The following is a 17,886-nucleotide window of genomic DNA, read 5'->3' as shown; positions in this document are numbered from 1 at the left end:
CCCCATCATTGGAAGCTTTTAAAAACACGCTGGACAAACACCCGTCAGGGATGTTTACTTGGTCCTATCACAGCACAACAGACTGGACCTGACTTCTTGAAGCCCATCCAGCACTACCATTTCTATGATTCCATATTTACAAGAATACAGTAACTTTTCACTCAAAGTCATCCCACTTAACGTTGCGTTGCTGTTACATTGCTGATCAATATGGGACCATGCTCATTTAAAGTTGCACAATGCTCACTTATAACGTTGCTTGGCAGTCACCTGCTTTGTCCACTGCTTGCAGAAAGAGCAGCCCATTGCAGTTAGCTGGTGGGGGCTTGGAATCAGGGTTGACCGGAAGCCCCCCTATCAGCTCCTCGCTCCCTTAAGTTCCCTGTACAGCAGCTGTCCAGCAGACTACCAATTGCTCGCAGTTCAGCTGCCCCTCCCCCAACTGCCATGTGCTGCTTCTACCTTCTGCCTTAAAGCTGCTCCCGGGAGCTTCTTGCTTGCTGTGCAGGGGAGGGGGGGAAGAAGGGGGCTAATGTCAGGGTGTCTCCCTCTCCCCTACTCCTGCTCACCCCGGTTACCCTTTCTCCATATAGAGCAGGGGGGAGACACAATAGGGCTCAGGACAGAGAGAGCTGGCCACAACTGCTGTCTCAACTTAAGTGAGGAGTTACTGTACTAGTTTACTGAAAAAAAATTCCTCAAAGTCCTCTCCCTTCCTCTTCCTGTATTATAATCTTCAATTGTTGTTGCTCTAATACAAGTCCAATCTAGCAAAGGGAATTCATATGGGCAGACTGTAAACACCACACACAATCTGTCTTCATAATAAGGGGCTTAGATCATGAACTCTTTGGGGCAGATGTTTCTGTATCGTCAAGTAGCATGCTCAAATATGGTGGGAGACCAGTAAATCAATCATCTAATGTAATATTTAATAAAATAAACTTTTATTTTGCCTAAAAAGGAATTATGCAGATGGTGAAAAGTGCTTGACTGACAGTCCTGAAGACTGAAGTCCTTGTTGTATCCACAGAACAGGTGCAGAGTGGGAAGTGGCAGGACTAGCTTCCTCACACTATTTCAGGGTTAACCTGGAAGGACCACATTCACTTGTCATGCCACTGAATCCATGGCCTCTCTCTTGTGAACGTCAGCACAAATGACAATTATAGTAGTGATATCTGTCATACTGTCATCTCACAATCAACTCATTTTACATGAGAGAGTGGTCACTAACAAACTGAGTTGAATTCAGGTCAGTGACTTTGAGGTGAAAGATTTTGTATCTACATAACTGAAGTCCCCTCCTTAAAAACGTTCATTAAAAATGCTTGTGATGAAAAAAATTACAAACACTACCACCGCTATTTAGAAAATGTTGGCCAGAGACACCATATAAAAGACAGATGGTAAGAAGCCAACAGGTCTCCATTCTTTGTCATTTTTATTTCATTGCCCTAGCTGAAAATCCTACCTCGACACCTCAATGTGGCGCAGCTGTGACCCTGGCTGTTCAACAGCGATGGTAGCGGAGTGTATTCTCCGTCAAGTCTAACCATGCTATCAAGGTGTCGGACTGTCAGCCCAGCGAGAGGGTTTCTTCCTCTGCAAAGGGGTGTATAATCCCTCTTTCTGAGGCTGTAAGCTAGTTGAATTGAGGAGGTAAATGTGCCACTGACAGCCCAGCCACTGGGTGGCTGAAAACAATGGCTAAAACAACACAGAAAACCAAGTCTCAGTTTTCTGCACGTCCCTCGATCCTCACTCCAGAGGCAGTCGATCAACGAGAGACTGAAAAGAATCTCAGGTGCCAGGTTGCCAAAAGGAAACCAGACAACTCTCTCAGTGTGCACTAATAACTGCAGAACACTGACGAGGGAGGAATCGATAAACCATCTCATGGAGGAAAAGGCAAAAACAGCCTGCAATGCGATGGGTGTTTGCGAAACACGACGAAAGAAGGAAATGGAGGTCAGCTGGAGGGATGGAAGCACGGTCACTGTAGCAAAAGGAGAAGGCAAGAGGACAGTTGGAGGCGTCGGATTCATTATAAACAAGGAATGGCCTTCGAAAATCGTCTCATGCCATTTAACATCATTATGTATCGGGATGCTTTACCTCCAACTGAACCGAAACAGCACCCTCAAAATCATCCAGATCTATGCTTCCACAAGTGCATGCACATAATTTTATCAGAGTTCCACATATACGATTGTGATGGGAGATTTTAATGCCAAGATTGGAAGAGGGAGAGAAGGCGAATAGTTCACAGGAAGGTACGGTATCAGAGAACAAAATGCACGAGAACAACTAGCTATAATGGCAGAGACAAGGATAATGTTCATTAGTAACACCTGGTTCCAGAAGATGGACTTGGATCGCACTGAACATGAAGACAAAGAATGAAATTGATTACTTTCTGATCGATAGACAATGCACTGTGCAGGATATTTCAGCAGTGCCATCGTTTAACATCAGTAGTGATCATCGCCTACTGAGAGCCAGACTCATGCTCACTGTGAAGGTGGAGAAAAAGACGCTGTGTATGGCAAACAGAAGGCACCAACTGATAGCTTTCAATGAGGAAATCCTGAAGGAAAACATTTCCAGGGAAGACTGGAGCCTCCTGGATGACTGCAACGACCATTATGAGAACTTCAGCAATAGACTGGAACCGTGCATGAAATACCAAAAAGAGCTAGCAAAAAGAATCTCGGATAATATAAAGACCTTATTGGAGAAGAGGAGGAAAATTAAAAGAAATGGCAGTGACAGGCTTGAGGACTCCCTTCTCTGCAAGCTCATATGAATGAAACTGAAGGAAGATTTCGAAAAATTTCGAACCGAAAAGCTCCTAAAGGCTGCTGAAGATGGTAAGAGTCTCAAAAAATGCAAACAGAAACTGGCATTGTATAGGTCATCATTATCGGCTTTGAAGAACAAAGATGAAAAATCAGTAACCGAACAGAGATGGAGGCAATCTGTAGGGATTTCTATACCTAGCTCTTTGCATCCTGTATACACGTCCCAATGCCATCACTTCAACAAACCAATGAACACATACTCCCAGTTCTCATCAGCAAAGTCTGTCACGCAGTCCATCAAATGAAAGAGAGGAAGGCTCCAGGTAAGGACGGTCTGACAGCAGAAGTGCTTAAGGTGAGAGGTCAGGAGCTCTGGAAAGCTCTCACCCAAAGGTTCAGCTGTTACCTGGAAATCCAGAAGATACCATCCAGTTGGAAAGAGTCCAATACCATCTTGCTGCATAAGAAAGGCGATTGAGAAAATCTAAAGAACTATCGCCCGATTTGCCTGCTTTCACATGCCTTTAAGTTGTTCACAATAATAACAAATCGACTGTTGCGAAACCTGGATGAACAGCAACAGAGAGAGCAGGATGGTTTTCGAAGAAGCACAATAGACCACATCTTCACTCTAAACCAACTATTAGAGCATTCAAAGGAATACAAGTTCCTGTTGCGCATTACCTTCGTGGACTATTAGAAAGCGTTTGAAACCATGGAGACTAATGCCCTTCTTGAAGCTCTTTCAGAACTGGGCATCAGTGCAAAATATATCACATTATTAAAATAAGCGAACTCTGGCTGCAGCACGGATATATTGCTATTTGACACTCCCCTTCGAATCCCCATTGAGAAAGGTGTGAAACAAGGAGACACAGTTTCACCAAAATTATTCACAGTCAGTCTTGAATTGGTCTTTCGACAAGCAGACCTGAAAGGCAGGATTAATATCAACGGCGAGCAGCTAAACCATCTCAGATTCACAGACGATATAGTGCCGATAGCCAAAAATACAGTCCAGCTTGAGAGAATGCTTAAAGAACTGAACGCAAAAAGCAGTCAAGCCGGATTAAAAATGAACCAGTCCAAAACGAAACATGAGGTCAGATGTTCTGCCAAGAACCCAAATAACTCTTGGAGGACAGCAGATCCAGGAGGTCGACAAATACCTTTATTCAGGCCAGGAAGTCAACATGCACCACAATCAGAAAGGCAAACTGTCGCGCAGAAAAAAAGGTGGATGGTGCGCATTCAACAACATCAGGGACATGCTCTAAGGAAAGATCAGCAAAACAACTAGTGCAAATTTTTTTAACTCAACCGTGCTTCCAGTGATACTATATGGCAGCAAAACATGGTCACTGACGAACATCAACTGTCTGTCACACAGAGGGTGATGGAACAAACATTTTGGGGCATTTTTCTCCACGAACACATCCCCAATGAAATAATTAGGAGCAGTCCGGAGTGGGAGATGTTGTTGTAAAAAGCAGGTTCAGCAAAATGTGGTGGGCGGGACATGTGTCACCGAGTCGGGCCAACAGATGGATTGCAGCTATATACAAGTGGTATCCGCGAGAACTGAAACGGCCACGTGGTCAGCCTCCAAAGAGGTGGGATGATTTCCTAACAAGGAGATATGGACAAGCATGGTGAAGGATGGCCAGAGCCAGAGAAGACTGGAAGACATGCTGTGATCGACTCAGTCTTATCTGATGAGGGACCGACAGTCTAGGCAGTATTTTCTGCCTTAAAAACAGAAACCATCACAACTTTGATAAGTAGACTCAGAGATGTCATTATGTCAAGTACTTCTCTCTGCTGAAATGATAGTTCTTAATTTTCTCTAGCAATGAAGCAGAGATTCTTCTTCCTCTATGGCAGGGATGGTCAACCTGTGGCTCCAGAGCCACATGCGGCTCTCCAGAAGTTAATATGCAGCTCCTTGTATAGGCACTGAAGGCTTATGAACCTGATCATTCTTTTACAGAAAAAAATTACTACTGTATTCAAGAAGACCTGCTCATATATAGAAACTGCATGATCATGCCCAGGTGACTTCTCACTCCTCCCCACTTTGTGAAATGTAAACCAAGGCCTGAATCCTACACAAACTTGTATACATATCTCACTTTACTACCATGAGCTGTCCCACTGGCTTCTATGAGACCACTCATGATAATAAGTTTAAACAAATGCAGAAGTGTTTGCAGGATCCATATCTAAGAGTATCGGATTAGAGTCAACAATACCTTTGACAATATCAGTGTGGATTTGTCTGTTTTGTTTTAAATCTAAAGTTTCATCTATTTTATTTTGACTGAGGGCTGCTTTTTTGTTTTAATATTTCAAACTTGGCCTATTTATACATTTTTGGTAACTTTACTAGAGTGATGTTGAATCAAACAGAGCTAGTTGCATTCACATTTTATCCAACTGTTCACCTTATAATATGGTTAATCATTCAACAGTGACTGCTTTCATTTCTGAGACCACCAACTAAAATTAGCTTTCATTTCCATGCTAGTATTAACAGCATCATAGGAAACAAAAAATCCTTAAGGACTATATGTGCTCTAACGCTAGTGTAAGAATTGGACTTCTACTGAGCAGGAAGTCTCTGTAACAAAAGCATTGGTCCTAATACAACACATGGAAAAAACTTACATCTAAGGACTTATCTTCACTGCAACAGTTACCTCAACTTAGTACACTCAAGTTACTTCATTGGAGACAAGCTCAAGTGAGAGTGACCACATTATGAAACAACATTGGAGATACCCAGAATGACTGAATTAGCAGCACAGAGTGATTGGATTAGCAGCCAATAGGGAGCTGTAACTAGAATAGGGTGATTTTTTTAGGGCAAATAGTTTTTTCACAGAAAAAACGCAGATTCTGCACAACCAAAATTTGAATTCAGGTCGATTTTGGCAAATTGTTTCCATCAAATAAAAAAATTGAATGTAAAAATGGTTCATTTTTAATTTTTGTGTTTTGAAAAGAAGTTTCATTTTGGAATTCCCTTACTTTTATTAAAGAAAGAAAAGAAAAGGAAAAAAACCATTAACCATCCAAAACATTTTGTTTGACCCCAAACAATTTTTTCAACTTTTGTTTCAATAAGAAATCTGACAAGTTTCTGTTCTGGTTCCATCTTAAACTGAACATTTTGATTTTTCAGTTAGGGCACCAAACTGAAAAAACCAGTTAATTACTGAGCTTTAGTCACAACTTGAGCTGCTCTATCCTCACTGCATGATTAGCTCCAGCATCAGCAGCACTTCATACCCCCCCTACCTACTTCAAGTTTACAATGCCACTTAATTTGAGCTAGCAATGTGTCTGGGGACAGTAGTAAAATTCAAGTTTATAGCTTGAGCTAACAAAGCAATGATGACAAGCCTCAAGAGTGAACAGCAGTACACGTCAGTATATGAGTAACACAGTACTATGTAAAAGGCCGGATCGAAACTTCTTAAAAGCTATTTAACTACAGACAAACTTAAAAATTTATAAACCCTATGTGTGTTATTTCATAACATTTATATTGTTGAGTTAATGAGACCACAAAGCAAAATGAAATATCCTAACTGTCTGAAGGTCTGATTGCATTACTTTCCATTCATCCATCCATCTATCTATACATGAACACAGAGGAGGACAGAAAATTTAAGTATTCTCCTTTTACCTACTTTACTGAGTGAACAGCTTGTTATGACTTGGCTATTACATACTAGAAGAGCAGAATAAATGCTTTCTGGAATACACTGCTTTCTAATCAGAGTACAAAGACAATGGTATCAAATATAAAAAATTGGACATATAACCAAGGTGACTCGATTTCAAAGGGACTTGGACATTTTAAAGGACTAAACGAGTAAATGCCATTTTATAATGACAAAAACTAAGCTAAGCCAGTACAGAAAGCAAAAGATAGAAGAAACTGCAATGTGGAACCCCACCCAAAGCATCCCCGCCAAAAAAAAAGGTTTTGGTCCAGAATCTACAAATACTTATGGACTTGCTTAACTGAAGACAAAGGGATGACTTGGTTACACTGTACTATGCCCATAAGTGTTTTGGGGGCTTAATGTGGAATAGTGTTGAAGCTATAAACTCAGTGTTATCTTCAGTCCTAGTGACCTAATAATTATTATTATTCCAGCAGTATCCACCTTGAATTAAGTGCCATCCACACAATCTAGCCTGAAAAGTTCATAATCGAAGAAAACAAGCTATATACAAAAGAGTGAAAGAGAGGAATAAAACATACAATCACATATACTTTTTAAAAAATAAGGAAAATAAATAATCTTACCCTAGCCAAAATTAGTTGGGTAACTTCCTGTAGGCATCATGACAAAAGTGGGTCTTGAGAGACGTGAAGCATCAGTATAAAATACTTTGGGTAAATATGTTCAAACAGATGTTCCCTATTGCAATGTGGTAGAGGGCCAGCTTTCCAAAATGAACACACCCAACACATTAAAAAAAGTCCCTACATAAATCCACTGCCACCAAATGGAAGCATAGGCAATGGTCCCAGTAACAGGTTACAGCTCTCAAAATTAGTATTTTTCTGACCTGATTCTTTTCCTAAGAGTTTGATTTTAGGGCATCCTTTCCCACCTCAATATGCACACGTTTTGTTTCCAATGAAGAGAATAAATCGGTTAATATTGTTGCCTTTTTTCTAAACTGTGGTCTATGGACCACTAAGAGTCTGCAGTTTGCTGGCTGATAACATGATGCTGGCTCTTTTCCATTTCTACTGGGGCTACTATTGCATAAAAGGAAAAAGGTGAAACAGAAGCCATCATAGCAGCCATTGCCACCTGTGGAATTGGAAATGCTAGCTAGTGGTAAAAGAATATCCATAGGAAAAAGAAACAAGGCAACCAGGCAAGCTCACAGAAGGTACCTAAGCAACAGAGAAATACATGCGGAGGGAAAAGAGAAATCCAGGTGGCAGAAGGAATGGGCCAGGGACAAAAGAAAAGAGAACAGATTTGGGGACAGAAAGAAACAAAATTAAGAGCAAGAGTAGACAGTGTGATTAACTCTCTCATAAAGGACAACACAATATTGCACTAAAGACACCTAAAAATAATTTCCTAATATTACTTTCATGTATAAGCAGCTGATGTATTTGCCACAGGGACATTATGGAATTGCAATTCAGAAAGACAGTGTTCTTGGCGACAAGTTCTCTACTAAGATGTCGGGTGCAACATGAATGAGTTGTCTTATATTTGACTACACCTGAAAGTCTGAATGAATTAGCCCTAAAAAATCACACAACATTATTAGGAATTTAAAGGTCATCAAGCCACATATCCTTGGAAAAATTGCTTTACACAGATGGAGCCATTGTTTTAGCCTCAACCTTTCCAGACTATTTTCAGGAGTCTGATTTGTCTTGTGTACCAAGTTTCACCTCACTTAAAAGTTACTTGCTTACAAAATGCTTACAAAAATACAAAAAAAGTGTCACTATTACTGAAAAATTGCTTATTTTTCATTTTCACCACACCATTATAAAATAAATCAATGGGAATATTAATATTGTACTTACATTTCAGTATATAGAGCAGTATAAACAACAGGGTGGAAAAAATCAATTTTTTTTAAAAACAAATTTTATCTAAATCTGATTTTGATAACATGCTTTTTGAGGGAAAAAGTTCTAATTAAGATATCTCATCATGGAACATGGATTATAAATTCTAATTCTATAGTATGAGATAATATATTCACGTAATGTTTAAGAAAAGTTTTGTAAATGAGTTCCAATAGTTCATGAATTAGGGACTCGATCTTATAGGGTTCCAGGGGCTTCTGTACACATTATTTAGGTTACTCTTTCTAATTACCCAATGGGACTCAGGGCTCAGTCTAGAAGATACCACCAGAGATGCTTAATTTTGCAGTTCTCAAACTGTGTATGTGTGTCTCCAGAGATAACATGCTTGTTGACAGCAAAAATGTTTTTAAATAAATTAATATAGAGAGGTGAAAAATAAACTTTAACCCTATTGTCCCTCTGCAAATTTGTGTACACAGAGTCAATCCCTTACCTCTCTCTAAAAGTGCAAAGTTTCAAGAAGTTCAATGAACAGAAGATTGTTGGGACCGGAACAGATCTGGATAAGGAGACGAAGTCTGGAGATAAATGTGAGAAGAGAGGGACAGGCAGTAGAATCAAAAGTGAAACTGTTTGAGCAGCATATTCCAGAAGTCTTGAGATCTTTCTGAGTGTAGCCTTTATTGATTTGAGATCTATCATACCATTCTTTCACTAGAAGGGAAAACTTATAATGGCAGCAGGCCGTAAAAGAAAGCCAGTTTGGGAATAAGAACTTTCAAGAAATACATGTTTGCTGATGACATTTTAAAGTGAGACCAGTAAACTGGTGGAAGTCACTTAAGCACTTGGATTCAGAGACTGTTGAAGTGATAATCTCACTTTTAACAGCAATAGCTTCTTCTGCCAGTGTAGAAAGAATATTTTCTTTCTTTGGACTAATTCATTCCAAATTGAGAAATCATTTGGGTCCTGAAAAAGCAGGAAAGCTTGTTTTTCTTTTCCAGATTATGAACAAACAGAAAAATTAAGGTGAAGACAACTGAGTTAACTGCGGAAGCCAATATTTTAAGTTTCTCATGTTGACCTGGCTGACGTAGTCGATTTAATTTTTGTTGGTTTTTTTTTTAAATATTTCATTTAACTGTTTTAGTTAAAAAAATCAACAAAAACATGATTAAAAAATGTGAATGTTTAACTAAATTCAAAAATTCATATGCTTGTTTTGTTAAAATATTATGATTGCTGTTGAAGAAAAATATCCAGAATACATAATGTTGTTTTAATTAAATAAAACAATTTAAAATGTCTGGTGATGCCATGCTGTATTAAGAGAACAAGAAAATCCTCCAAATATTAATGATTAACCTGGTGAATTGGTGATATTTATGAAGTCATTGGCAGGTGAACTATCTGCTTCAATTACCTTTGGTAAATGAAATAACCAATAATTCATTCATTTTCTGATATAGCTGTAAAACTAATCTGAAAAGTTTTCAAAATAAATCACTTTAAAAATGTATAGTGTGTATTTTCTAAAAATGAAACCTACATCTCTGAGTTGTGAGGAATATGTATTAAGGTTATTACAACCAACCAAGAAGGCACTTTTATACAGAAATCCATGATTAAATTGAGTCTTCCTGGCTAATGATTTAAATCATGATTTAAATCCTAAATCAAATCCATCCTGTAAACAAGCATCATCTGTAGGAAATTTTAATTTGTACTGACTTTATTAGTGCTTTTTATGTAGCTTGCTGTAAAACCAGTCAAATATCTAGATGAGTTGATGTATCCCCTGGAAGACCTCTGAGTACCCCCAGGGGTAAGTGTACTCCTGGTTGAGAGCTAGTGGACTAAAAGGTCTCAAACCCTGTCTCCTTGTTCAGCACTAAACACATCATCAGCATTCTATAACAACAGTTTTACAACCTCTGGATTTTATTTAAGACCTCAAAGTCAGATTTTTAATATTTCTAGACTGAGAAATCCAAAGGTTGTATAGTATCAGTGGAAACTTAATTTTGAATGACTGTCATAAGGTTTTGGATTTTAGATTCCCAACTGCCACAATAATGTGGGTATGCTTGAAGAGACCTTAGATTAAAACTAAAAAGATTTTCATACTAAAAAAAAAAAAAAAAAAAAAAAAAAAAAAAATCACATAAAATCTGAAAATGCCGATCTACAATGTGTTTTCTGTTAGCTGTATTTGTACTGTCAAGAAATTAACAGCTATTAGCCACTTTTTCCAGGCTGTCTCCCTCAATAACCTGGAGACAACTGAATCATCTCGGGGAAAGAAAGATTGTTATCCTTCCTGTGCTGATTTTCCTCAATGTTTTAATCACTTTCATAGACTAAGAACAAAAATATTCTCTTAAGCTTGGCTTGACTTTTTTCTGACTTTTAGAATTAAGCTGCAATTTATATCACTTAGCATGTACAGTGCCATTATGATGATTTGAAAGCCCATCTCAAAGAAACGGATAACAATAGTAATCTAAATAATACTTCTCACTTCTACATACCACTTTCTCTGAGAATCCCAAAGAGATTTATTAATATTACGGCTCATCAGTTCCATAAGTCATTATTATTAACCCTGTTTCCATGGCTTGAAAAATTTACCAAATGATACCTACTAGCCTGAGCCCAATATGAAAGATTACTCTCAGACCTACAAGCAAGGTCCTAGTAAGCAGCTCCCACACCCAGCTGCTAGGAAAGCATAGAGTGCTCGAAATTCTACCAGAGGGCTTTCCCTAGGAACTTCATCTGTTTAATAATCTTCACGCAAGTAGACGTAATAAATTATGAAATTAAAATTAAAAATGACTGCTCTGGTTGCTGGAAGGGAAAGTTACAGATATTTAAGTCGGCTTCTCTGAAGATACCATTCCAATGAGATTCACACTCCTAAATCTTAATTCCCTACGATGAGATATGCGGAACTCCTCAAGGTCTTAACTTTTGGTCCATAAGGCGAGCAGTAGCAGGATGGAATCTAAGCCAGCACCCAACTTCTGATGGCTCTCCTGCCCATGCAACTCTCCGAGTTTAACCATTTCTCTTCTAAGTCAAGTATCAGAGGGGTAGCCATGTTAGTCTGGATCTGTAAAAGCAGCAAAGAATCCTGTGGCACCTTATAGACTAACAGATGTTTTGGAGCATGAGCTTTTGTGGGTGAATATCCACTTCGTCGGATGCATGCATCAGAGGAAATGGGTTTTCATCCATGAAAGCTCATGCTCCAAAACGTCTGTTAGTCTATAAGGTGCCACAGGATTCTTTGCTGCTTCTTCTAAGTCAGTTTCTTACTGAGCTGGAGGCACAGTCTCCCTAAATAAACCACTAAATTAAAACAAAACACTGGAAACAAAAACTATTGTTTCAAGAAAAACCACAAAAGCATCAATTTCTAGAGCAATTACTCCCAAACTGACGGTAGTGAGCAGGTGAATAGAAAGCCTATTGGAATGTTATCTTAAGAGAAGATAAAAATAGCATCCCTCCAAGATTCTCAATTCTGGAGATAAGGTGCATGGCTCGAGTAATGTCCAAGAGAAAAATCAAATGAAAATAAAACTCCAAGAAGTAGAAACAATAAGGCCAATGCGCCAATAAGCTTTTCTGTATTTATTTTGCAAACACAGTGGAGGGAGAAGATGCTTCCTTCGCAATTCTAGATGTTATGCAGGATGCCTGAAAGAGGAGAGCAAATACAAAACATCCATAAATTTAGCTATTTTAAAAGAAACAAATGTATGACAAAGTGGATTAAGCTCATTCACTCTGTAAGATGGAGATCACACACCAGGAATAAGACTCTTCATGTAAGAAACAAGTTCAGAAGGAGTTTCATCAGCACTACATTAATATTTAATGAAAGAAAGAGCTTTTTAACATAGGCATTTGAAAAAGGATCAAGCCCTGCATGAATCTGACAATAAAAGTCTACAGAAACACTTATCTACCAGTGCACAATAGGCTGAAATAGCTGTCAAATAAATTTGGAGACACTCGGTTGAAGAATGTGGCAAGAAATCTGTATGCAATATAAGTTTGATGGGGGTTTGTCTGCACCACACCACAAACTTTTTCCAGTTGCTGTTTTAAGGCCCTCTGGTAGATGACTTTCACAAAGCCTGCAGGAATCAGCCAACTCCTCAGACACACCAAACTTAGATGTCTTAGCAGCGTCTGTAAAAGTTGAGAGAATGCTGGATCCTGCCCAGCAGGTTGTTATCCAGTTGCTTTTCTGCCTTGGTTTACACATAGCATCAGTGCAATCCTCTGGCACTTATGACTCCATCTAATTATATTTTCCTCCTGAACCTCAACTTACACCACACAAGCATCTGAAATTGTCTACTCAATGAAAGGATCTGGATCACCACAAAGGATTCATGACATTCTAGCAGTCGCTGTGCTGGAATCCCGACATAAGAGGCACAAAGGGGCTGGCATCAAAGCCAGAGCTTTATGTGCCAAGGAGGAAACTCCAAGGGAGCAGGTATCACCTTTCATACAAAAAGGATTCAAACTGCTCTGAGCACTCCAGACAAGTGAGGGACAACAGAAATGCCTCAAAGCTGTTATTGGAAAAATGTCAGCCTCATAGCATACAGTAATACCATAAATCAGTTTTTAGCCCTAAGCTGGGAATATGCAGCAGCAGGAATTCCAGAAGTGGAACTGACTGAATTGCAGGGATGTGACAGCAGTGAGTCAGAAGAAAGTAGTGGGTTCTCTTTCAATACCCTCTGCCTCAATCTCTTGTGTCAAGGATCCACCTCATCAGGTACATGAGAACTCAACATCAAAAATTTCAACACCGAGACCTGAAGTCTCAAATTTTGGGATATAAGAGTGATAGCACAGGGCTTTTTTACTCTCAAGGACATATCAGGACGAAGTTAGGTTTGTGTTGATGCAGAGGGTACACACACACTGTACTCAGCAGCTTCCCTTTTGAAGCAGTCTAGAATGATTTTGTGCCAGACTTTGGGGAGTTTCCCTACAATGCCTTGAAAAGAAGATGTTCCCCATGTTTCCTCATTACCAAAGTGGCAGATGTACTTGCTGTACTACCATTCAGATATCCTTTGAACCTGCTAAATAGTGTTCTTTCTGCTTTAATGTTTGAGGAAACTGTTGAATAAAAACAATATAACCAAATACCAAAGCCACTTGTGCCAACTGGTGCTTAAGTACTTACCCACAGGCACTGATGTGATGAAGCCAACCATGGAAACATCAATAATACAAGGACATGAGTGCAAAACATCTGGGAAAAAACTGGCATCAAAATACTCTGAAATAAGCAGGGAGATAGGCACCAAAGTGCTCAAAAATAGGTGCTGAAGTACAACGACGAGAACCGAAGTGCTGAAAACTGGGCACAAAAGCACTGAAATATCGGTGCTGACCAAAACCACACTTAAGCATTGAGGCAAACTGCCAAACAATATATACTAATCTGGACTGGACTGGACGACAGAGACATTGGAAAGAATACCCACAAGACAAGCAAAGTAGTCCACAGAGAAGAGCTGTGATTGAAGACAGAATCAAAAAGAAGTGAGAGGGAAGTTCCAAGGGCAGCAATAAAGGTCAGACATTGATATGCAAATGTAAGTAAAGGACTGGCAAATTCTCCCTTTAGGGACCAAAAATCATCCCCAGTGTGCTGAGATTCACTTCACTAGGAAGCCAACAGTCAGAAGTGAAAATACTGGTCAGCTGAAGCATTACATAGAATTGACTTCATCTTTCTCAGCCAGAACCTCCTGATTATTCTGCCACATCTGTAGCTCTCCCCACTCCCCTTTGCCACTTCTTGCAATTTTTAGGGAAGCTCTCTGCTACTGGTAGCATTGCTAACTAGCAACAAAGTGAAATTGACATGATCAGTGGCAGTTTCACTGCTACTGTGAACAGGAGCAAAACTGACCAGGATCTTGTTAGCTTCACTTTGCTGCTATGTACTGGGGTAGGATAAATATCTAGCAGCAGACACATTGGCAAGTTATGGTTCTCTACCTTAAGCTCTAGAAATCTACTTCTTTAACACATACAAAGTCTTCATAAATTGATGGCTTTAGCATCTGACATCCTACTCACCATGCGGCAGCAAAGTTCCCTATTTGCCAAATTAGATTTTTTTTACTCATTTAGCTCCACCCTTTCCACCAATAGAGAAATTGATGCCTCAAGGCCACTGAAATAATATTTCAAGGAGACAGACACACTGTCAGCCATCAGTAATCTGAGTTGGGAGGAAGAAGGGCCCATTACCACAGTATCTGAGCACCTCACAGCCTTTAACATGTATCCTCACAATACGTCCGTGAAGTACATACAATTATCCCCACTTTACAGAGAGGGAACACAGGCACAGAAAGACAAAGGGACTCATACCAGGTGACACAGGAAAGTCTGTGACAGAGTAGGAAATTAAACCTAGGTCTCCCGATTCCCAGGCGAACACTGTAACCACTCGACCACACTGAGAAATATTAATTTTAAGGCACAGAGTATGAAGGATTTTGCAGTTCCAGTGAAATACTGTCAACCTCATTGGGTAACCTCTCTTCCTCCATGTGGTCTGTGAGAACCAGGGGCGTGCATGCCCTGGCGTGAGGCCCTTGGCAGCAGCACCAGTAGGTAGGAGTGCACCATCCCCTCACAGAAATGGACAGGAACAGGAGACCAGCCCTTATGAGGCCACCCCCTGCAACAGCAGCGAGGCTCTTGCCCTGCGGCTGTCTCCCCAACCCCTGCCCCAGGTGTGGGAGAGGAAGGGGGCCTGTGACTTGGGGTATCTCACACCCCCTTCAGGCTCAGCCAGGCTGTTCAGGGAGCTGCTGGACTCTCCCACTGAAGCGCCGGGCAAACTGAACTCATCAGAGACAACCCAGAGGGCGAACAGGTTCCCAGCAGGGTCTGGCCTCACCCCCGCCCGCCCAAGAAACAACCCTCCCCCTACCTTCGAAGCCACTGAAACCGTTGGTGTTTAGAACGTTCCCTACGTTCTATTACCTGTCGCCGACGGTGGTTCACTCTAGTTGCCCCTCCCCCCTGTCCTGGGCCGGGCGTACGTGTCTGCGTGTGTACGTCACTACTCCGCACGGCAGCCACCTCCCCGGGAAATACCTCCCCTCCCTCTCACGCTGGCAACCCGCTCTCACACTTAGTCACGCACGGGCAGGACAGCGTCTCACCCGGATGTGGCTTTCACGCTGCTCCGCCTTCTGCCGGTCACGTGGTGTTGGGAGTGAGGCTCCAGGTCCTGCGCGCGTTCTGAGCCGGTGGCAGCGTGCGGGCCTAGGGAAGCGGCGGGCTGTACCCGGGGCACGCGGACAGCCCCCCACTCCCCGTGTCCCCGGGCGCCGTCTGCTGATGACGGGCAGCCGCTGCCTGCGGGGTTCGGTCGACGCCTTGGCGCCTCCAAGGAGGCTGCCCACGAGACCGGTGGGATGCGGGCACTGGCGTGAGGCTCACGCCACTCGTGTCCCCTGGAACCTCCCGCAGCTGTGATAGCGCGAGACACGCCGCCTCCCTGCAGGGCAGCGCACTTACCCCCGGCGCAGCGCTGCGGGCCCAGCCAAAGCACGTGACTCGGGAGATGACTTGGATGAACACCCCTGTCATGTCCCTCCCCAGCCCGCGATGTGCTGGTCAGCAGTGGGATTGACGGGGGGTGGAGGGAGAGGGGACACAAGACAATTGTATCCGGTACCTGGGAACAGTTGTCATAGCGGTGTGAATAAAATGAAGGGGGGGTAGCAATGATGCACCAAACTTCTCTTGAAGGGCCTGGTTCTGAGGTGCAGGGGGCCACTGGCTGTGGATACAACAAGGGCTGGGGCTTCAGGTAACAGCCAAAGTTGTCAATAGTTCTGCCTTTCGTGAGCTCTGCCAACCAGCACTCTTGGCAGAAAGGCTGTAGGCAGTTGCAGACAAGGGGTCAAGGCCCAACCCACCCTGGAAAAGGGGTGATCTAAAGAATCATGCCACAGTGGCTGCAAGGCATAGATATAGATCCATTAACTTCTTACTGTTTTGTCCATTTAAATTATTGTTTTGTTTCATTATATTACATTTACTTTAATAATTTACAGCAGCTGACAGTAGAATAAAAAAGTATAAATCCCGCTTTATCTATACCACATTTTATTGAACATTCATTTTTCCATGAGATAGTTACCCCTCCTTGCCGTAGTGAACCATCCTAGAATACCCCAAACAGTACCTTAGGATTCTCCCCTTGAAATTAACCCAGTACTGCATCCCTCAAATAACTCCCACTTCTCCATCCACACTCAGATACACAAATCCCATGGGACATCCCAACTGTTCCAACCCATAGGGGGCTTCCTTCTCCAGCACACCCTCGCTGCCCTCCATCAGTCCTCTATAGCCCCAAGAATCCCCCATCTGTCCTGATATTTCACCCCTAAAGCCCTCCTTAGCCCCAGAGACCCACTTCCTTACTGGCTTAAATATTTTGCCTCTCCCATTGAACCTCAGTGTTCCAGCCCTCACATTAGTCCCAGAAATCTTTCCCTTATTGCACCAAACTAACAAAAATCCCTATTTTAAAATACTGTTATGTACGTTTCTAACTGAATTCCACTTTCTGTCCAAATACGTTTAGATACAAATCACTAGTAGAAAATTGATCTAGCAAATAAATGCATTCATTCAAGCTCACCAAGAAGCAAAGCATCTCATACAGCAAGGTCCCCCTTAATTAATTGAAATTCATCTCAAAATGGCCACCTCTGCTTTTAATCTCCACAGCAAAAATAAACAGTTCATATCACACACTTTAACTGAAGGTGAAATGGGATTGTTAGGCTCTCACCCAGGACTGAGCATTTGTGGTTAAGACAAGGGAGAAACTCTCCTTCCCCAGGTTCACCCAGCACTCCCCTTTAGAAGAAGCAAGCAATCCTTATCATAGGACTGGAAGGCACCTTGAGAGATCTTCTAATCCAATCCCCTACACTCAAGGCAGGACTAAGTATTATCTAGACTATCCCTGACAGGTGTTTGTTTAACCTGCTTTTAAAAATCTCCTATGACAGAGAGTCCACAGTCTCCCTGGGCAATTTATTCCAGTGCTTAACCACGGTGGCCATTAGGCAGTTTTCCTCATGTCCAACCTAAACTGCCCTTGCTGGAATTTAGGACAAATGCTTCTTGTCCTAGCCTCAGAGGTTAAAGAGAACCATTTTTCTTCCTCTTCCTTGAAACAATCTTTTAAATACTTGAAAACTTATCAAGGCCCCCCTTGGTCTTCTCTTCTCCAGACTTATGACGGTGCTTTCCCTGCATAGATTGTCATGCACCCCTGTGGGCTCAGTGCTCACTGAAACCCTCAGCACCCAGTCAAATGGCTAGTAAAAATGGCAAGTAGAAGATGAGTTCCCAATGGTGCCATTACTGTCGCTGACCTTCCTGTAGTCAATTTTAAACCACTTG

The 17,886-nt window shown here is 41.5% G+C and overlaps 1 protein-coding gene across 4 annotated transcripts in view; it reads right to left on the bottom strand.

Moving 5' to 3' along the window:
• CCDC91 (coiled-coil domain containing 91) overlaps nt 1-15,567 on the bottom strand; it is a 335,613-nt gene extending 320,046 nt beyond the window's left edge. The window contains exon 1 of one of the 4 annotated variants that reach the window (XM_050966062.1): nt 15,386-15,567. The gene's annotated coding sequence lies outside the window, so the exon portion shown is untranslated. The remainder of the gene's footprint in view (nt 1-15,385) is intronic. The other 3 variants (XM_050966037.1, XM_050966045.1, XM_050966054.1) reach the window with 3 other exon arrangements.
• Nucleotides 15,568-17,886: the final 2,319 nt, after the last annotated feature.

Source organism: Gopherus flavomarginatus, chromosome 1 (assembly GCF_025201925.1).
Source record: "Gopherus flavomarginatus isolate rGopFla2 chromosome 1, rGopFla2.mat.asm, whole genome shotgun sequence".
Taxonomy (NCBI): domain Eukaryota; kingdom Metazoa; phylum Chordata; order Testudines; family Testudinidae; genus Gopherus; species Gopherus flavomarginatus.
The sequence above is the reverse complement of the archived record's forward strand: the minus strand, read 5'-3'. Positions and strand labels throughout refer to the sequence as shown.